Source organism: Lycorma delicatula, chromosome 2, assembly GCF_047948215.1.
Source record: "Lycorma delicatula isolate Av1 chromosome 2, ASM4794821v1, whole genome shotgun sequence".
Taxonomy (NCBI): domain Eukaryota; kingdom Metazoa; phylum Arthropoda; class Insecta; order Hemiptera; family Fulgoridae; genus Lycorma; species Lycorma delicatula.
In genome coordinates, this window is record NC_134456.1 from 73,179,404 (window position 1) to 73,197,240 (window position 17,837).

At 28.4% G+C, this 17,837-nt stretch overlaps 1 protein-coding gene across 1 annotated transcript in view; it reads left to right on the top strand.

The window, feature by feature from the left end:
• Nucleotides 1–17,837, top strand: part of LOC142318903 (uncharacterized) — a 479,132-nt gene that overhangs the window by 273,847 nt on the left and 187,448 nt on the right. The gene's annotated exons all lie outside the window — the stretch shown is intronic.

The window sequence follows — 17,837 nt, forward strand, 5'->3', positions numbered from 1 at the left end:
TGAAGAAATATCAGAAGTTATTGATGAAATAAAAGTTTATGTACTTTTCATTTAAAAAAAAAGTGTACATCTACTTTAATTGGCGTACAAGGAAGTCATTTGGTGTCCACATCAGATTTTCCAATAGACCTTTGTTGCACAGTTCCAGGGTTTTTGCCGTATAGAATGCTTCCGGTTTTATCACAGTTTTATGGTATGGTAACTTTGAGTTACGGCACCTTCACCTCCCGGTGGTAGAGAGGTGCAACTATTACACGTACTGCTTATTAGTAACGAAGGCTGGGACCGAGCATCGCCCGAGATATGGAGATCCCCATCTACAATTGCCAACAGACAAATCCCCACCATACAAATACCACAAATCTACAAATCATCTACAAATACCCACCATAGAGGTATGGTGGGTGGAGGAGCGATAGAAGACAGGGCACCCTCTTGCCCTTGGAATGGGAGACCATTCCTAAAGGCTAATGTAACCAAAAGTTCCACTCACAGGATGCGAAAGGCATCGGAAAACTACCGCATTACCTTTGTTGTATTCCTAGTCCCATTGGATTATGCTCTAAATATGGGAGTTCCGGAGAAGAAATTGTCTCGGAGTAATATACCCACAATCGAATGCTGGAGGATATCAAGAACGGAAGAAGTTATAGAGAAATGAGGGATGACGTTCAGGATCGAGAAAAGTGGAGACTATCCAATTGAATCGTGTCATAAGACACGATTGAAAGAGAGAAGATACAAGAGAAAGAGAGAAATTTTTTAAGTTCGATGATAAAAACTGTTTCTTATATGTGTTTTTCGTTAGCTGAAAAACACATATAAACCCTAATTCCATTTTATTAGGGTTTATCTTTATTTATTTTTTATTAATCCAAAAAATGCTTGAGAGCGGCCAGATATAGCAAACCATCACTTGATAATTCATTTAAATTATTATTTTCAAATTAAAATGCTGAACCAATTTTTTAAAATACTGATGAGAACGGTTACTAAGTTGTTTGGATATATTATTCTAGTAATAAACGTTTTAGAAAAAACGTGAGCTATTTTTTTAATTATTACTTCTATAATAGTATTAAACAAATTTTAAATTCTAATTTTTTATAAGGTTTACTTCAGTTTATTTTCAGCTTTACTTCAGTTTATTTATATTTTTCCTTCAAATTTCTGTAGGTTTATCAATCATTTTTGTCTGAAATTTTAAAAATATTTTTGTACTACTGATTTACTGGTCATATTCTATTCGAAAAAAAAAATTAGCTCGATATTTTTAATAGACCAATTTATATCTACTGCTTGTTGCATTTTATACTAGAATTTTATTCGTTATAAATACATAATAGTTGTAATGTGTAATAGTAATAACTTCGTAATTCATACAAATATAACAGACTTGAATACAAATTACTATAATACTACTTTTTCTTGAAGGGAATTAATTTTATTACTATTAATATTTTCCTATGGTATCTAGTGCTTACGTTTCTGTATTACCATAATTAATTGCTAATTTGTATTCTGTCGAACTTAACTGACATATTACGAGTATAAAATGGTTGTTATTCTACTACATAACAGGAAGTAAGATTTCTAAATTCATACAAGTATGTGTACTAAACGCAATTGTAAACGCTAGTAGATTAAACAAAATAGAAGCAGGATAACAGAATCACAAAAATCCTTTTTTTATTAGATTATTGACCTTATTATTTACATTAGATTAATTTTAATTAGCGGATGTGGTCATTTCCTTAAGCACGTGTTTGCTGTACTCGAGACGATTAAATATTAGTATAGAATACCTTTTGAAAAAACCGTTTAATATTGTATTATGTGGTGATAAAAGTGTTATAACCCGGATCTTTTTGAGTGAGAAATCGATGAAAGCAAAGTATTTGAATGAAAAAAAAACAAACTTAAAAAAATATTTAGATAGAAAAACGATTGAACAAAACTTTATTGGTTTAAAAAATGACAGTTCCTCAATCAGGGCTGACGCACGAAATAATGAAAAATACAATTAAGAAATGTTTTCTTATTAGAATTTTGAAATTGAATTATAAAATACATTGTTTATACTACATATATATTAAAACAAAATAAAAGAGACATCTATCATTAAAAAAAAAAAATTTTAACGCTTCACTGATGAATATTTGTGGCTTGTTTAAAGTTAACGCTTTATAAAATTGTCAATAATCTTTTTTTAAATGTATTTTCATTGTAAAGAGAGAAAACAGTTTTATAGACCTAAATATACAGAGTATGCGGTAAACGATTTTTAGATATAAATACTTCTTTATATATGCCAATATAAACGTAAAAACTCATCTATTCATTTTTATGGAAAAATTTAAATAGTTAAAATATTTTTAGATTGCCATCGGTAAATTTCACCGTATGCAAAATAATATTTGTTATCTCTACCACGGATTCTATTTTCATACTTAAAATAAATGTTATTTTCTTTCTTACATATTTTAATGGTTTCGAAATATGTTTAATTTTATTTATAGAAATATTTTCAGTAGAAAAATAAGTCAATTCTTTTTCAATACCATATGCATACCACGGCTTGAGCATTTATTAAAAAAATGTATATTTGTGCTCTAGTGTCAGTCAGTTGATGAATTATATGTTCCGGTGGAGAACAAAATTTAAGAGTGTAATTGCAATATGTGTGTCTTTTTATTTTCGTTTTATTATTATTGTCTTAATTTTAAAATTCTTGCGTTTTACTATTGTTTGACATTAGAGTTTTAGTGCAAATATTTTTTAAAACATTCCAAGCGGCCTTCAAACTAACTAAAATGTCTTATTCAAGACTTGAAATAAAATATATTGTATGTGTGAACAAATAATAATAATATAAACTATTATATATATATATATATATATATATATATATATATATATATATATATATATATATAATAATAATAATAATAATAATAATAATAATAATAATAATAATATAAACAATATACCACATATACCAGCTGTAGAAAAATGAATATCGGAGTTTTAACTTGTAAAATCGCTTAGTTAAGATGTACAGTGTTCATTTAAGGCTGGAATCAAAAGCCAAAATAATAGTTTTAATTGGGCACATGGCAATAGATTAATTCTCTACCTTTCTGCTTGATAACGCCACTAACCTCAAAAATAATTTTTCTGTATTTTGCAATTTGCTAAATGTAAATTTGTAAATTGCAGCTCAACGTGCGTTGTTGAGAACTTTTAATCGTAAATTGTCAAACAGTCGATGACATAATCAGTTTGAAACGACTGAATATCTTTGACAAGTGAAAAGTACCGGACGACCGAAAGTATATGAAGAAAATGCTGAACGTCACAGAAAGTCTTTCCTAAGTAGTTTTAAAAAGCCGGCCTCCGTGGCGCGAATAGTAGCGTCTCACCCTTTCATCCGGATGTTCCGGGCTTGAATCCCGATTAGGCACGGCATTTTCACTCGCTACAGATTTGCCACTTCATCTCATCCTCTAAAGTAATACCTAACGATGGTCCCGGAGGCTATTAAAAAAAAAATCTTAAAAAATCTGTTAGGACGGTAGCTAACTTTTTTATTCCTGTTTAGCCTCTGGTAACTAGCGTTCAGATAATACTTCAGAGGATGAATGAGGATAATGTGTATGAGTGTAAATGAAGTGTAGTCTTGTACATTCTCAGTTCGACCATTCCTGAGATGTGTGGTTAATTGAAACCCAACCACCAAAGAGCACCGGTATCCACGATCTAGTACTCAAATCCGTGTAAAAAGCCGGTTGCTAACTAGTGATGCCATTGATGAGAATGTGGAATGTTTCAAGGAAATGCTTATTTATGCGTCCATAACGTTTACAACTGTTAAGCTTTGAAGCCTACAATTACGCTTTGCGTGCCGACTTCGCGATCGAAAATTCGCTGCATGAAGGTTTTTCTTAATTGTATTGTATTTAGCGATGAGTTACTATTTCATCTTAATGAAAAAGGTTACTTACATAACTGTTGAAATAAGAGCGATATTCTACAAAATTAGATGTTTTTTGTGCATCTATCCGTTTTATGGGCCGTTCTTTTATCGCTTAAATAAGCGTAACAGAAGTTGCTTATTTGGATATGGTGCCGTACATGGTTCTTTCCTCAACTGCAAAATAGACTTGGGAATTTTATTTGGCAACAAGATAATACTGTGACTCCATATCGGGGTAACTCTATACGGGATTGTTTAAATAATGTTTTCTCCAACCGTTAGATAGGTCGGTCTGAAGCCGATGATAAACTTTCTTTGCAGTGACCTTCAAGATTACCAGATCTGGCCCCATGTGATTTTTTTCTTTGGGGTTTTATAAAGGATCTTATATTGCCTTCGTACTTATAGATCTCGGATCCTATAAATCCGATTTTAGGCACAGGGGTTATTTCTTCGGTAGTTTAGTAATTGGAATACGGTACAACCGATTACTCAGTAGTAAGGACTGATGTAAGATATAACGTGTTGTATTTAAAATCAATACTATTAAAAAGAAACGGCCCTGAAACTGTAAAAGAATAAAAATTGTCTGAATTTTATGTATTTAGTCAAGTAACTGAAGGCGGGTGCAGCCAGTGAAGTACTGTTACATTATCTGCGTCGCAAACACAGTAACAGTGGCCGTGGCTGTGTGAGTCGCCGCGGCGTACAAAAACGGAAATTAAAAGCAAACCCGAAAAATATATTTATCTGAAGAGTATTTTCAAGCCTAAATCGAGTGAATTTCTCATTTAATATAGTCGGAAAATATGCAATCATTGTTCGAAAGTTTTTCACTAGTCTAAAATCTTTTTAGATTTTTGAAATTCAACCATTCGAGGTCGAATTTTAAAAACCTAGAAATTGGTTTTTAAATAATCACGTGAAAATTAAACACGCCATAAGTCAAGTTGATATCTTCATTTTTTACCTAGAAATTAAAAAAAAATAGTAAAATTTAAGGTTACCCCATATTAACCCTTTAAACTCGGAATTCCAAAAAATCCTTTCTTAGTGTGTACTTAACACCGTACCGTAAGAAGAACATGAATACAAATTTTCATCAGTTTATCTTCAGCAGTTTTTGCTAGTTGTTGAATATGAGACAGTCAGGACATGTTATTTTGTAAGTACAGATTATTTAGATAGAATAATCTAAACCTATTTACTTACTATTTTTTTAAATTATTAGAATACTAAAAGAACTTTTAAATAATTTTTTGTATAATTTGGTGCTGGGTTGTATTTGGTTTGAAAATATTTTAAGTAACAGAAATAATTAAAAGAATACTTTTTTTAGCCCCAGGGACCATCGTTAGTTACAGCTTAAGAAGATAAGATGAAATGCCAGTTTTGTAGCGTGCAAAAATGACGTTTCTCATAGGGATTCGAACCCGGAACCTACGGATGAAAGGCCAAAACGCTACCACATGGCAAAAACCGTTAATCTGATTTGTAATACAAACATAGCTGACCTCATCTACGAATATATTTGTTTTTTCGTAATTTTTTTTGGTTATGCGCCTTAATGATTAGTTTATAATTTCAAATTATTTTTCATGAAAACATTTTACTTAAGTATAAGAATTTCAATAAATTTAAATAATAATGTTAAATGAATTATTGAATTTTAATGAGATTTAACATTTAAAGAAGTAAAGAGGTATAAATATCCCAAGTGATATTATATGTTGATTAATTTTTATTTAAAAATTGTTGTAGTATAAAACTTGAGCATACATATAATATGTGCGGACATGCTTTGTTTTTATTTCACAATGAAGGACATTGATCCGTTTTGTTCTTTTTTTGTGATATATTAAAAAAAAATTCTTTTCATTTTCCAATGATGTCAAGGAAAAATTAAAACAAAGATTGAAACTTTTATCAAGAGTTCATTCCTTTTTAAACTAAAGGAATTATTTTTTTTACTGTTGGGAAAATGTAAAAATTACGTATTATACTCGTATTTCTGAAATTCATTATTTATTAAAAGAGAACATGTAATTCATTTCAGAATTAACTGAATTTATTTTTTAAGTGAAAACTTCTTTAGACGCGTTGTGTCAGAATTTTTTTATCTCTTCCTATACGAAATTTTTTAAATTCTTTTTTGTGTTTTGTTTCATCAGACATTTCTGATTGCGAAGAATTGCTATTTTGGCTTTTTTCTATATCGCTGAACACGCAATCTTGTTAATTCATTAGAATATTCATTTTTTTTTTTTTAGAAAATGTTCTGTCATGCCTTTCTCTATACCGCTGGTTACGTAATCTTCTTAATCTTTTTAATGTTCATTTTTAGCCATTACTTAGTCATTATTTTTTTCATTATTACTGTCATTCTCTTCATGGTTTCCTTTTTTGAATATTTTTTAAGTCAAATTTTTATCTCTTCACCTCTTTTGCGGCTGTTTATTGCACTACAACATCTGTCTTCATTTTCCTCCATAACTGATCCTAATAAAATATATTTTTTTAATTTTTATAAAGCTTGGTCAATAACCTATTATAATATTTTACATGCGCAATTCTACGTGAATTAAATGTATACAAAGGAAATTTTTGTTATGTATTAAATTGTTAAATTTAAAAATACGCGAAGCATAAAAGAAAATGTTTGAACTTGCTGAATTTTAGAATGTACAATATACATAGTACTGGTCTTGGTTAGTTCTATTAAAATGCAAGAGATGGCGTTGATGTGAGATTATTTGAATAGAGTTAAAAATTATTAAGTAGGTATTTATTTAATTAAAATAAATTTTTACTGCTAAAAATAAATATTTTATCAATTTAAACTAATGTTTAATTGTTAAAAACTATTTCATCTTTAAATTAGCTGAAACCAACAAATTAAAAAAAAACCTATATTAAACTATTTTAAAGTACGCTGTCTCACATCAACGCCATCTGTTGTATTTTGTGAGAACTAACCCATTTATATATGCTTAGCGTCTTACGTTACGTTACAGATTTTGATTACGACTCAGCGATTTTTTTCCCATGTTTCCATGGGAACATTTTGACAACGCGCCTAAAGAAGTTTTCACTTCAAAAATTATAAAAATATTTTCTTCTGCAATTAAAAATATTTCATCGATTGATTATTGAAAAAAATGTTCTGTTGTTAAATTATATTCTAGATTTCGAATGGAAATGTAATAAAAATAGATTTCCTTCCATTGTATAAAGCTTGGTTTTAATTGAGGCTATTTATTAATAATTTTTTTTTTAGTTTAAACCTGAACTAGAACGATTATGACATGTTTTTGCCGCGGAGTTGTATTTTGTTTATTCGAACTTACTGATAAAAATATGTTAAAAGTTACTGGGAAAAATTTGTATTTTAAAATTATTTGAACTAAACATTGTTAATCTATTCTTTAATTGTTTGTTACTTTATCATAAATTAAAAAATATTCATTAAAAAAAAAATTCGTGAAAAAATGGAAATTTCTTATTGTTTATTTACGACGCCATATACAAAGATATATATGTAACAACTGTATAAAGTTAGCGTTCTTTATTTTTTGTTTGAATAATTACGCCGCATATATTTCACGTTATTGCATAATAGCATGTTTTTAAAAAAAAAAAAAAAAAAAATTTATATTAAAAACTCTATCAGCCAAATTCCTGTAGAATAATTCAGGTAATACTAATAAATAAAATATGATTTATTCATAAGCAGGTTCTGGAAGTTAAAATGAATGAAATTAAAAATGAAATGTTTGTAAAACTAATTTAGTATGCAGATTATACTCTTTATTGTACTAAGGCATATTTGTATTACTTTAGATGTATACAAGAAATATGCTCGTATATGCTGGAGAAATTTCTTATTTTACATAAACTTGAATATGTTACACGAAAGTAACCTTTAAATCATCAATAGATTGTAATAATTAGAAAATTAGTATATTTTACAAGCAGAATGAAAAAAAAAGAAAAAATAACTAGTTAATAGTTTCTTTCTTAAAGATTTACGGAGCACTAAAACTAGTTAAACTATTTTTAAAATACTTTATGTATTTTACTAAATGGAGAGCCCGTATAATGAAGGATTCTTATGTTATGTTTGAACAGTAAGGACTTCATTAGTCTACATTGAAATGTAATGTCATATAAGTCACTCAGTTATTCTATGCTTGTTTATTTTTATTTCTTTTAATGCTTTTCTGAGCACCCTAACTATTTCAATTCAACTCTTTCTGTAAATAACATTACAACATAGCAATTTGTAATTTTTTTTTAATCTCATTCACTCACTTCTCTTTGTTATCTGGACAGAAATTATATTATTCAGACATATTTTTCTTAACTTTCTTTCAGTTTCTATATTTTCTTTGTACAATCGTTGATTTGATCCCTATTATTACTATACTGCATCTTCTAATGCACCTATATAAAACTTAGAATCACTGTAAATATATAGTTGAATAATCAACTATTTGTATTAGCAAATTATTTGTATTTAAAGCAAGAATAAGAAACCCATTTTTATTTTATAAGTGTTTCAACAATTGCTTTTATTGTACGGTCATCGGACAAGAAAAACTCTCACTTGATCCGCAGGACAAAGTCCTACGGTCTAGTGTCCCCTGACGAAGGAACAGCCCTCGTCAGATGACACTACAATCAAGGATACGTCTTTAAAATTCCTTTCATTTGCAGGATGGCTTGAAAAATGAAAAGATCTACATCCATAGAATCGAAAACGAGAAATGACGAAAGATAAAGAAAATAAATTTGTGGTGAGACAGAACGATCGACTCTATGAGAAACCGTGGTTCGAATCATAGGTCAAAGATCTTTCTTCTTCTTTTTTTAAAGGTCAAAGATCCTTCTAAGCAACAGTTTCCCATTCCAAAATATTGGGATAATTTTACCTAAATGAGACACTATATTCAATTGTTAACCATTATTCTAGGTTTAAATAGTAATTACTTTAAAAATTAAAAGAAATTTTAGAGCAATTCGAAAACATATATAAGGTTTTTGGGAATAACTTCACCTATATTTAGAAATGTAATATGTGGAAATATGCAGAAGAACTATAGACTTTTCCAAATCTCTGCTGTTGTGGTGATTACTAACCAAAGATTCCTTCTTTAACAAGTTTAACCATAAACTACAACTAAACTTTACTTTTCTTCCAAAAAAAAGTAGCCCACCGAAAACATTTATCTGTTATAAAGTAATCCAGTCCGTCATCATTGGGATTTCGTTTTGCGCTGTATGCCAGTGTCCAAATAAATTATAGACTTTTTAAGTACAACTGCAAGTAGCAATGCGTTTTATATACTATACTAATTTTATATAATAGTCGTTTTTAGACCATTAAAAATAATTGAAATTAAAAATGCCTCTATCTAACAAACTATGTACGATTAAATTATTCATTTTTCCTGTATGCTTTTTGATTTTCAAATTTTTCAACATTAGGTTTAGATAATAAAACCGCAAACTTAATCAAAGCAACATTAAATAACACATACGAAAAATACATATAACAAATAATCTTTATCATGGAACTCAAAATTTCGACACTATAAAACTGTGCAACAAAGGTCTACTAGAAAATCTAGAAAAAAATAAAGAAAAATTATAAGAAAAAAATTTGTTCCTAAATTTCAAAATAATCACACAAAATTAATTCCAAATAATAAACTTTATAGTAAGATTAAAAAACTGTCAGACACGATAAGGAAACGACGAATTGCATTTTACTCCCACTTATTAAGAATGAATGACAGTTGATTGACTAAACATATTTTTGATTTTTCCGAAATAAAAATACTGAAAACAAATGGTTCAAACAAATCCAAGAAAATATTTTTTTTCCACTTCCGGGACCACAGTTAGGTTTACTTCAGAGGATGAGATGAATGATAATTTTTTTAGCTGGGAAAATGCCATACCTGACCGGGATTCGAACCCGGGACCTCCGGATGAAAGACCGAGACGCTACCACTCGCGCCAAGGAGGCTAATTGAGTCCAAAAACACGAACTAAACGAACTGAAGAAATTATAAGAGAAAGAGAAATTTTAAAGAGAATACTCAAAGATGAAAATAAAAAGTTCCAGGAAGCGCCAAAACGCAAGAACAACAGAGCTGAACTTTCTGAAGAACGAGGGAAAGAGATATCAGAAAGAATGAAGAGGTATTGGTCAGAGGGAAGAACAGGAAAAAATAAACAACCGTAAATAAAGAAATGATGTGTTCCAAGATGAACTATTCGGGGAAAGATTAATACATAAAAAAATACAACAAAAAAAACAGAATTTCTTAAGAAAATTTGTTAATGTTCAAGTTTTTATGAATTATCATGATTAAACAATCAATAATTATTGCATTTATTTAAAAGGAAAACGTAAACTAATAGAAAGTAAAAATGAACTATCTTCACGGTTTTTAAATTTTATTAGAAATAATTTTTATTGTGCACGGTTTTCTTTTTACATCGTAACTATTTATTAACATCATTCATCTCATCCTCTGAAGTAATGCTTAACTGTGGACTCGAGGTTAAAAAAAACAAAAAAAAAACTATTTATTAACATAGAACATAGGTTTATTATGGGAATATTGTTCTTATTACTATTGTTATTATATGAACACGTTTGTTAGATAAAATCTAATTCATTAATTGAAATTTAGTTTATCTTTTGTTATATAAAATTATTTCTCACAATTTCGAACAACGGTTTTCACCTCTTTCTTTTATTATTATTGTTATGGTTATTATTATTATATTAAATGCTTATCTTTCAAGATGCTTGTTCTATGGAAGGAAGAATAAAGCAGTATATTTGTTGCTGTGAACCGTGGAAACGGTCAGGTCAGTCACTGGGGACTTTTCATTGTGTTAGAATTTCTTCTTTTTCTCTTTTTAAGCAAAAAAAAAAGAGAGTAAGAAGGTTGAAAGAAATACAATTAATTAAATAAAGGTTAGTGAATTTTGGCTTGTTCGTAACTAACAGATGTGTTCTGGAATGTAGGGATCTCTTACGTTTCTTTTCAGTCCACTGACTTCCACAGCAATCATCCGTTGAATTACTTTCCCTTCGTTTTTTATTATTAACAGTGTATTTTACTACGATTTAAAATCAAAGTAACTTATTTTAAGTTACTTTTTCTATTTTAAACTTTATTTGAGTCTTATCATTTTGTTATCTGGATTGATTACTATAAATCAAACTAAGTATATAATTTTCATTACCAAAAGTTTCATGTAGCTCACCGACGATAAAATATTTTTTACTCATTTTTTTTTTTTTTTGAATAAATTTATACTAAATTTTTTGTGGTAATAATTACTTTAAATTAAAAAAAAAAACAAATTGTTTACAGTATTAAAAACTTAAAAAATGGTTTTCGCGTAAGCTTTTTAAATTTTAAAACGATTTTACTAAAATAATATTAAATTTTAATAACAATAATAATAATAACGTTATATTAAATTTACACTTTTTTGTAGTCTGCGACTGATATAAAGTTTCATATCAGTAAAATTACGAGTAAATTACTAGTTTTATTTAATACTGTTATAATAGCTAAAATTATTTAATTTTATCAGAAGGTATCTTTTGTTTCGAATAACAATGTCAAAATCTCTGTTTCAACAATGTCAAATAAAATCCTATCTTTTTTTTTCTTAACTGATGTAATACATATACTACTCGTTTGCCTATAGTACAGTGTAGAAGTGCAGATCATATCAAATCTATATAACCAATTAAAATTTATATAAAATCAGATTCGATCTTACCGTCATCAAAATTTCGAACGAATGAAGCGGTATTTAAAAAGAAAAAAAATACATTATATAAATTAAAATTGTACTGGAGATAAAGATCATTTTAAACAAAGTTTCTGGTTAATTGGAACGGAAGACTCCAATTTAAAGAATTACTTTCTTTTACTGTAAAAAAAAAATCATTTCTAAATTTCAAAGAAGAAAGAAGGAATGGCGAATTTCTCCCTTCTTTCGGGAACAATATCTTTTTGTAATTTACTTAATGGTGATGTATTTTAGTAAATATTTCAGGGCGCAGGAATAACAATTAAAGAAAATAAAATTTTAAACAACTTTTGTACAAAATAATTTTTTTTGAATTTTAACTGGTGGTTCCCTTTTGTGTAAAAAACAGATATCTAGTACTTGGAGAACAGTACAATAATATCAGGTTGTAAATAATACTAATAAAAAATGAACTGTGTGTGTGTATGTGTGTGTGTGTGTGCGCGCGCGCGTGTGTATTAAATTAAACTATGATATATTGAAATACCACAGGAAGCACTGCAAAATGATTATTTTAATAATAAAAAACATTTTTTAAATTTATTTAAAATGTATTTATTTATTTTGTCAAACACAATAGGCTGATGCTGAACTACAATATCTTAATGATACATGGAGACGTTACATTACGTGAAAAAAGCTTGACCGGAATCCGAATCCAATATTTTCCAGATGAAAAGAAATGTCGCTACTCGATCATTAAGTTTGATAATTATTAGTTGCTTTTCATTAACTCACAATGTTTTGTTTTTTTCATGTTTATCCTCAAATCTTGCATCTTTAATTTAACATACTTCCTGACATTGCCGATTGATGAAATTTTGCACATTTACTAAGGTCAGGTGACAATAAAATGTTCCACCATTACTTTTGCAAACATCCACCGTACGGGGGTAAATTAACGGTGTAAGTGTAATAATTTAACATTCATCCAATAATTAACAAGATAACTAATTATCTTCCAATAATTTAACTTTGCCTGTTGATGAAATTTTACACAGTTGCTAAGGCAGGTGGCAATACACTATTTAACCATTACTTTTATAAATATGTTAACAATTTCAATATATGTTATCTTTTGAAATCCAACTTAACCTACTAATTAAACTCATGCAATGTATGATGATAATTTGATTAAAGTATGATTAAAAAGTATAAAGCAAGTTTTTAAAAACTTTGAAACGTTTTTGTAATATTATGTTAATCTTATGTATCACGTGTGGATTCAGTATCATGTCAGGCTTCAGACTGAGAGGCTTATTGAGCATATGTAGAAAATACTTCATGAATAAACCTTTAATACAAATCTGAAATTTTTATATTCAATATTTTTCAAAATATAAACAATTCAAATCGTTCGATTCTTTGTAGAACACGATTACATTTAATAAAAGTATACAAAACCAATTTTCAAGAAAAACCTATAAAAGGAAAATTTTTTACAATTCATTTTAAACGAAAAGTTTAAAGAGGATTTGAAAAAGTGTATTTTACAACAAAAAGAAGTTGGTTAAATGAAATAATGTTTTTTGCATCAGTTAAAAAAACAACATTTATATAACCTTCTCTTTACATAAATCGTTCGTTAACTATTAATGAATCTAATCAAAATTAATTACAAAATTTAATTAATAATAGCTACATTGTACATACAAATTCAGAATAATCATTTTTCTATGTAAGTGTAACAAAGCTACAATATGTTACAGTTTCATAATATTCTACAAATTAGTTGCATTACTCTTTTGCAATTTTCTCACTCCTTTTTCTCTGATATCCTTTATTTCTCTTTTTAATATTCTCCTTCTTTTTCTACCTCTCGTTATATTCACGGAACAATTTTAGAAGTACTTCACTAGCACCGCACTTCATCTATAACTCTAGTCTCAAGTCATTAGTGAAGCACACTATTTACTATGTAAATGAGAATTCAAATTATACTAGTACTCTGACCTCCAGTTGTAGGCTCCATTAACTTGTACATCTGCGATGACAATTAGCTTAGGAACTGCTTGTTTAATTATCTAATTAAATAAAGATCGACATTACTATACACAATAGTACTGTCAAGATATACGCCCTACAGGTTTTGTATGTATGATATAATTTCCTGTTATGTACATAGCAAGGCAGTACTAGTGAATTTTACTAGGTTACAACGAGAGTGTATTGGTATGCCAAGCAGACAGGTCACACTTTGTCATTTAATTCGTTTCTCTGATGTTTCAACCGTTACACCCTGAAAATAGTGACATGGTTTATTAATATCACAGAATAATAACGTAGTACGTATATAATAGTACCTAATTACATTTCACAGCTTTACAAAATGTTCACTGTAATAAACCTACAGAACAAAAGTACTTTCTCTTTTATTAATTATTGTTATTAAACAAAACTAATTTAAGTCATTACTGTAAAAAAATTGTATTAGTGAGGTAAAATGAAATATTTTCAGTATGTAATATTTTCGGACACCTATTTAGTGATCTGTTTATTTAGTCACATGAAATAAATTACGGAATTTTTCTTCTGATATAATAGCTTGGTTAATTTATTTTACATCAAACGGTTATTTTTTGTATTAAGTTCTTTTACATAATACAAATAGGTATATATTTATTCATCATAAATACATAGTACATGAACTGGGGGGCAATTTTCTCGTAAAATATGCACAATATAAAAAATTACTCAGATTGGAGGGGAGAAAATCTTATGGTAACCTTGAATTTTACCTTGAAATTGACCTTGTGTAAAGGTTAACAATTCTTTTTTTCAAAGGAATGATCTATTTTTGATCCCACCAATGAAAAGAACAGAAAATTTTACATTGGAATATGTAGTCACACATATGACCTTGGACCTTTTTTGAAGGTCAATTCTTTTTTTTTTTGGCTGATTGTAAATTCACTACAGAAGCTTACAAAGATTCTTAAACGTGGGCAATATGAAAATTAAAATTTGTAGGTTATGAAAACTGCCATGCCTTACTGGGATTCGATTTCAGGACCTCCGGTTGAAAGACCGAGACGCTACCACTCCGCCTTGAATCTTTGCCTTAAAAGATTCAATTAATCATAAATGTATTGGTTTTTTTCCTCCACTAAGAATAATAATAATCTTGATACGAAAAGAGGAAAAACTAATAACCCATTTACAAAAATAAAAAACTAATCTCGATAAGCATTTTAATTGTTAAAATATTATCTAGTTTTTCGAACGTAGCACCGTTTGGTAATAACTATTATATATAATTTTAAAAAACAGCTTACCAAATTCCAGTATAATTTCCTCGAACGCTTTCGGCTATTCTGCCATCTTCAAGAGGAATATAATTATGATTAAAATTATAAAACTCCCATAATTGAGTTATATACATATAACAATTCATCATTTTATTATTCGTCAAAAGTTAAAGTTTAAGAGTTTTATAATTTTAATCATAATTATATTCCTGTTGAAAGTGGTAGAATAGTCGAAAGCGCTCGAGGAAATTAAACTAGAATTTCCTAAGCTGTTTTATAAAATTATATATATAGAATAATACCATCTTTAGAGTCCAGGATAATTACATTAAATAAATATAAAACTTCTATTTATATTTAAAAATGTTTGAAAAAATAAAACTGAAATATGTCAAAATAAAATGTCTGGTCTTTGCTGATGACCTGGCTGTTTTAGCTGAATCGAAGGAAGAGAAAGTAGCACAAGTAGAAAATTTAATTGGAACAGCCCGAAAAATATTTTGATCTTAATAGGGGAAGGTACGTCGGTTCGACTTCGATTTCATTTCCTTTTTTTAACTTTTTTTTATTTAAATATATTGAGTTATTAATATAACCTCTGATTGTAAAAAAAAATACAATAAATAATATTTCAATAATAATAAAAAAAGATAAGAACTAGCAGAAGTTATTAATGAAAGAAAATTTTATGTACTCTTCATTTTAAAAATGTGTATATGTAATTTAATAGGTTTACAAGGAAGTCATGTGGTAACCACATCAGATTTTTATTATTATTTTTAAATAAGTTAATTTATTTTTTTATTTAACCTCCGGATGTACCGTTAGGTATAGTTTCAGAGGATGAGATGAATGGTAGGCTTATCAGTTTTGAATAATTTTTTTATAGAATCTGTTGTATTTATATTTTGCAATATAGTTTAATGTATTTTGAACGTTTAAATAAATTAGAAAGAATATGAGAAATTTTCTATAGACATACTTTATATGATAAAAGTAACTTCTACTAAGTTGAAACAACATATGTAACGAATTATTTTACGGGGAAAACGTATAAATTAATCCGTTGCTTTACGCTATATGTCCCTTACGTGTGTTAAATTTCTTCTGACTAAATTTTCTGTAGGTTAAATTTCCTTTTTGCTATAAGATACAAGATGCAACGTTACAGTCACTTTCTGTGATCTAGGTTCTGTAGTTAATAGAGAAAAATGATTGGAAGAATTAAATACTACTTGCGTTTCAGTGATTACGATAAACGACGTAAACTCAATTCAGTAAAGAGGCGAGGCAAGAGGAAATCATTTCCCTCTTCATTTTCTCTGGTATTCCTGGAAAGAGGAGTTTTTACCTTTTATTAAGGAATGTTAACCTTGGCGTAACTCTAAGTACAATCATAAGACTTTATCGGGATCAACTAATCGTTTAACTATCGTACTGCGGACGGCTACACGTAAAGATATAAATCACATTCACGTAGTAGAGCAATTTCATTTTAAATATACTACATAGCAAGTGACAGCTTAGCTATTGACATTATCACTTTGCCTATAGTTTATGCTTAATATTGACTATAAAATACAATCCTCCCGTTTCAAAAATTTAATAAAATAATATTCTTAATCTACTACTTCTGTTATTGAAAAGAAAAAAAATTGTAATTATACAGATTATTTTAATGATCCTTTTTCACGATAAAAAATTGATGTAAATTTTTATTTTGTTACAGGTAAGAAAATTCAAACACAGTAAATGTCTTTAACAATTGAGATAGCAACTATTTTAAAGCAATATTTTAAGAGGTAAGTTCTAATAATTAGAGTAATTATGTTTTTTGTTTACTAATACGTTTTAAAAGATAATTTATGTATTTATCAACATGTAACTTAAATAGTTTATCATATTATCATTAGTAACTTAATTTAAAAAATTTAATTAATTATTATTCATAATACTATTAATTGTTATATGTAATAAACATGTGCTTTATATCATCGTAACCCTTCAACATAGAAAGGAAATTCCAAATCAAAATATTATATATTATTCAGAAAATAGTCTGTTGTGATAAAGAATTGTTATAAATATATATTTTTATTTATTTTCGACACCGATCACTCTAGGATCACATAGAATAGTTAACTTCAGCTGGTGTTTTATTTCTCCAATACTCCATTCTTTCGTTGTGCTGCTTTCTTCTTTCTTTCATTCTTTCTTCTCCTTTTGGATCACTTTGAATTCTAAGATTTTTGTGTTTTAAATCCGTCATATCCATATTTGCTATTCTTAGGTCCTCTTTAATTTGACTAAACCATTTAACGTTCGTCTTGTCGCAATTAAATTTGTCAAAAACTCTTTTCGTGAGTCTGCTTGAATCCATTCTTGTCAGATGTTCGTAGAACGCCAGTTCTTCGCATACGTATTGCTTGCGTGATCCTAATTAACTCCTGGTAATTTTCCTCATTCTTCCTTAATTTCCAACCATCGTTAGTTTTTCTGGGCCCTAAGATTATCCTTAGCAACCTTCTTTCAGTAAGTTCCAGTTTTATCTATTTCCCTTTGGTTAAGAGCTACGCATTCCGTCGCGTATAAATCTCCTTGTCTGATTACTGTTGTATAGTGCCAGATTTTGCCTATCCTTGAGATCTGTTTCTTATTGTATACGTCCTTCGTTAAGCCATAGGATTTTAGAATATTATTCATCCTAACGATGTTTGCTTCCTTGTCCATTCCATTTGATTGATTAACTTCACCCAAGTAGCTGA